Genomic DNA, 6,054 nt, shown 5'->3' on the forward strand with positions numbered 1-6,054 from the left:
TCTGGAAGATCTGACTTCTTCAGAGCCCCCATACAGCACCTGTACCTGCCCCTTGCCCAGGGTGGCACCCTGACAGCTGCCTCTCCTCGGGTGAGGCTGAGCCTTTCTGCTCTCACTGTCCTTCTGGATCTCAGCCACATCAAACACACAGAGCAACTTCACTGGAGTCTGTGACCAAAGGTTCACTGCTACTATCTAGCCGTCTAGAGGTCTCAGTTAACCCTGGGAGGGTCTGCCAGAAATTGCTTTACCCCTATTTTCACCATCAATGTCTCAATTTGAAGTAAGCTTCACTGCTGACACCCTTCCTCCCCCATCCTATCTCTCCTAACATTGCCTCCTTATCTTCCCCAATCTCCTCTCATCCTCACTTCTCCAATCATTACATTTTTCTTCTCTCTTCCCCATTCCAGGACAGAGTGTGGACTTCATGTAAGCTGGTCCTTGCCACTGGCACCCACACAGCACCCCAACCTGTTCCTGGGGACACTGGCACTGATGTCCCTGTTCCAGTGATCTGACTGCCTTTCACCTCCATGTTGGGGTCAGGCAGCACAGCTGAATGATCCAAGCAAGTCGAACCCAGGAGCTGGGGCTCTCCTCCTCTTCAAATGCTGACATTTAGGATGCCACATTCCTGATTTTCACAGAAGTCATGTGTTGAGGTGACAGCTTCAACACACAAGTATCCAACATCTTATTTACATCAGCCTCACAGATCTTACAACGCAAGGGCTTGTCTACACATAGCATTTTTCTGGATTAATTGCATATGAAGAAGTTAAAGCAAGGACATTAATGTGTCAGACTGTGTAACAAATGAGTTCTTCGTGTTATCCTAATGAATCTCAGCATTTTTGAGCACCAAAATCCAAGAGGAATTCAAGGGACATATTTTCCTTAATAAACAAAACAAAACAAACCTACACTGTTTTTATTTAGATGACACTGAACTTCAAAACCACTCCAATTAAAAATGCAGATTAAATAACTAATCCTCTCCCCAAAAAATCTTCCCAATGAGATTAATGGAGCAATGAATAGCATAAACCCACTAATTAAATCAATGTAATATGGGTATTATTGAGACACATCTAGCACCTTCTGCCTATGCATTGAAGCTTGCATCTACTTTGGAGTCTCTCTTATCATGAGAAACAGTTGCTATTTTACTAGCTACATATTTGTATATCAGACTGGGAAAGAACTTGTTTGTTGTCTAGCTCTGGTATAAATTGCTGTCACATCAATTATTTGCACGTAATCCATTTTCCTTACATGCATTTTGCCACAGTTGGATATTTGCCACAGATTTCTACTGAACTATTTATCAGACATATGCAAACAAAATTTCAAATGGCATTTCCCTAGAATCACAAGAACACTGAGAATGCTTTTTCCATAGTCAGACGTACTTGTCTATAATTTGATATGTAAAAGAGTGAGGAACAAAATCATACAAAATAAGCAACGGCAACACACTCCCAACTCCTTAATGCAGAACCATGAACATTACAAAAGGCGTCAAGCCAACCTAACTTTTGGACAACACAGTCCTGCTCAGTCCATCCCTTTCCCTGGCACCAGTGCTCAGGCCACCCATGGGGCTTCACCTGGAGCCAGAACAAGGAACTCATCAGCCCTCTGAATGCTACCCCATGCTACCCTAAAGCCTGCTAGTTTTCAGCTGTATCGTTATGTCTCAGATTCGGCTCACAGCACACAGCCCAGCAGGAAGAAGTTCCCTTTTCACAAAATACTTCATTACTTCGAACTCAAAAGTGCTGGAGAAAGCATACCTTTGGTTACAAATATATCTACACTTCAAAGAAAACACTGATTGAAGAAAATCGTCATTAGTAAAGACTATGTAATAATACACGTGAGCAGAGCAGTAGAGCTGAAGAGAAAGATTCGACCTTAAGTCTCACATGATTAATACAAAGCTTAAGCTGTTCAGAAAAGGGGATTTGTTTTTTGTTTTGTATATAAATGGACTTTCTGTGTCAAATTACTAATGATTAAAAATGTATAGTGTTTTTAGTAAAGGAAAATCAAACAAAAAAATGGTTAGAGTAGTGTGAACATCCACTTGCATATACAAAAGTAGTTAAAAACTAAAATTGCAGACTTCCCAAAACAGCACTTCCTGTTCTGACTGTTCCTTTGACACAGACACCAACATTCCTGATGTCAGCAGGCTGGGGCTGCACACGAGCATAATCTAGCAGTACTGCTCATCAAATGAGAATGCAAAGAAAAGCAAACAAAAAGGAAAGCAAATTCCTAATTGGAAAGTGGTTAGTTGTGCGTTCCTTCAACTGTCTATTTTAGTATTTAGATCCCTTCATTATTTCTATGGTTCTCTACAAAGAAAGCTCAGGCCCATGCAACTAACCAGCGATAACCTGTGCAACAGAAAAATCAAGGTACAACATTGCTCCGTGGCTTATCTGGGATTCTCTTGGGAAGAAGGTGCCAAATTTGGAAACAGAAAGTGAGTATGTGTCTTAGAAACTCACCCTGTTTTGGCGGGACTTACACAGAAGGTGATGTAGATTTCCCTTTTAACTTAAGTATCACCATGTCTCTTGATGAGGATTTCTGAACCTGCTCCTACACTGGACTGAAATATTGCAGAGGAACATGTAGGACACAGCCCCTCATCTCCTGAAATGCAAATGCCTTTTGCTCCTTCTGGAACAACAAAAAAAAAAAATTGGAAAACCAACTCTGTAAAGCAACAACTTGCAGCTACCCAAGGAAAACAAGTGATTTAAAGATTATGTGCATCCTTTCCCAGATAGATCTAGGTGGGTCCCCTATCTCTACTGAAAACTTCTGTCAAAGCCCTGAGAAGCACATTAGACCTCTGGAGTTTCAGATTTCTTTTAAAAGCCATGCCACCACACAACAGCTGAAGAGGCTTGGGCAGATGTCTGCATCCCCACGCAACTACAGTCTCTCTCTGCAAATGCTTCCATGGCTATTTATTGCCAAAATCAAAAATTAATTTAGATACCTTCTAACAGTCTTTATATTTTGCTGTTGTTATCTTGCAATATCTTTAAAAAAGAAATTAAACTCGAGTTTTCAACAAACACACAACTGAATTCCCTCATGCTGTCTTCCATTCTTAGACTATCACTTTTTCTTCTGTGTACACTCATCGCTGCTTATGTTCCTTCCATTCTGCTTCTGCTAAGGCAATGAAAATGAACCATCTGAATTTACATTCATATTTTCATGAATTACGATGGCACTCAATATTTTTGGGCCAAAGGGTCACTGTGTTTTAATACTTCTCACAGCTTGCCATGTATTCCTGTCATCTACCTTTTAATATAAATCTCTCACTCATTTTCTTAATTTTCACGGTCCCAAGGATGAGCTCTGACCTACCTGTTGTAAGCTGTTGAACCATCAAACACTCACAGACCCATCACAGGGAATGGTTATTTACTCATATATGCTCACATACCATTCATTATCTTTGAGAGCTCATCTAACTTTGTTGTTGTTGATTTCAGGTTTGGTAAAACTGGGGTCAAATCTGACCTCACGATATGGCAGACTAAGCAGGAGATGAGTTTAAAAGGAGCAACTCTTACAAAACTCCACCTACACTTTCTTTATGAAGAAGTACAGAACCCATGTTATATCATGAAAGCACATTCACTGGCTTTTTGGTAATTGAAGGCAGGGTACTGTTGCCTGGCAACTTATCTGATTACCATTTTTTCAAGTATCACATGCACACTTAGATATGTTGCATAATAATATCTCGCTTTTATGCAGCCTAACCCAATGGGAAAAAAAAGAGGGGGATGGGGGCAGGAAAGCCATCATAATTCTTGTTTTTCTTTTCTGGAAAAAAAAGTCCAAAATAGTAGCTCAAAACCAGGTTGAAACATTAGTATTCCTGAATTTTATTCCTGCCTTTCCTGGCTTGCTGAATGTGCTTATACAAGCATTTTTCTTTATCTACTTGTCTGCAAAATGACACTAATAATACCAGCCTCACACAGACACAGTGGAAATTCATTAAGAACAGAAAGGTTCTCAAATGAAAGATGCAGTGGAAATGCTGGTGTTAGCACTTACAGCTTTTTAGTACTCCAAACATTGCTAAGCCGTGGTCCTTAAGCATAGCAAATGTTCATCATTGTCATGACATTGTCCAGTCCTTGTTTCTCAAACCAAGGAAAGTACATTTCTCGCATCAGAATGGGACACTTTCCTACTTTCTCTGTCTGATATGTAGCTGGGAAAAAAAAAATAAAACAAAAAACCTACTCCCACTGCCTCACACACAAGGCAGCACACCCCAACTTGGAGTCACTATCTAAGAGAAGGACCTGGATTCTAGATGTTGACCTTTTGTACATCAACAATTTAATAAGACAACATAATATAGCATAATGAATTGCCTTCTTTCTATATGCACCTTAGTATTCCACTGCACAGGAAATGGCTTAGCTGCCCAGGGCACTCTTAATACCATGCTAACTAACCTCTGTCAGCTCAAGTGGCTGAGGCTGATGGTTTGGAAAGTACCTCTTCTCCACGGTAAAGTATTAAGCACTAAATGAAAACCGAAAGCAACAGCAGCCAAGCTCAGTATTGCTAAGGAATTATTACATTACCTTCACAGCAGCTCTTCTCTCCCTAGTAAGACATTCAAGCATTTTTATAAACTCTGCCCTACATCCTGAAGCTCCTGTACAAGTCCACTTCCAATTAAAAGTTTAATTGTGAGGTGTGCCTTGGAAAGAACTGTTGGATCAAAATAAACCGAATCACATGGTATCTACCATACTACCAGGGGAAACTATCCATATCTTAAAAACGCCAGAAATTACAAAAAAAACAAACTCTTCCTCTAGAACTTACTGGAAGAATACTTACCATAAGCCTCTGCTGACACAAAATATAAAGAAAATACATGGCTCCAAGTGTCCCATGGGTTAAGCAAATCCAGCTTTGCTAGGTCAGTTAGCAGGAGAGAAACAGCCAAATATACCACCATCATCAGGAACACTCTGCCGCAAGCAGAGAGGAATGACTACCTAGAGCTCTGCATAGACACAGCCCCAGCCAAGACTTCTCAGTTCAAATCAGGCTGGAGGAGCCAAATGAGTTGGATCATCATCTGGGCATGTATTCTGGGTGAAAGAAATAAAAACAAAACAGACTCCTCATCCCCAGAAGGCACTTCACAATAAACACAGCACTATGCCAGAGCTACCGATACTAAAGAGAGCTCCCCCCTTCAGAAGTACTTCATCATGCTCCCAGCAGAATCATGAAAACAGGACAGAGAGGTGCTTCACAGAAGCTCTATATACAGGCTACGTCCAATAAATGGCACACCTGAGAGTAAAGACCCAGCAAGGAAGAAGTCAAGCAGCAGCTTCACCACGCCATGCTATCAACTCACCTACTGACTACTAATGCTTGGATCTTATGCAATGAAAGCAAGACAGCATTTGTGGTAGGGAAGATTCCCTCAGTTGTTTAATCCAGCTTTGACAGAAGCATGTGAGGGCGGGGGAGATTTGAAATAAGGTTGTGGTGATCTCTTGTGCACTGACACAAACAATAATCCAGAACAAAAGAAAGGGTAACATAGAACACTTCCCTCTTTTATGCAATGATTAGACACCTCTGACCCAGTAACTGATAGGTATGCTCATTCAGATATGCCTACGAACAAATCTCTAAAGCAGTCTAGCTTTTATTTCGCCTCTGAGGACATGTTAATGAGCAGCATGCACCTGCGAAGCCCTTTACACTCATTTTAGGTGGACTGCAAGGTGCATAAGCTCTGGCTCACAGTAGACATTATTGGGTGTATCACTTACAACCAGGAATGTAGTGCTCTGAGTAACCAGAAAGAGAGCGTTGTTCTGAATTGGCACAGGTGTTGGTAATCTGCTCCTGCAGAGCCAAAGCCTTTGCCCAGTCTGGCTTTCTTTCAAAGACTTTTTGTAGTTGCCTGCACAGCCACCTTACCTTGGATGTCAGTAACCTGGATACTCCTGCCTCACATAT

The sequence above is a fragment of the Poecile atricapillus genome, chromosome 1 (genome assembly GCF_030490865.1).
Source record: "Poecile atricapillus isolate bPoeAtr1 chromosome 1, bPoeAtr1.hap1, whole genome shotgun sequence".
Lineage (NCBI taxonomy): Eukaryota > Metazoa > Chordata > Aves > Passeriformes > Paridae > Poecile > Poecile atricapillus.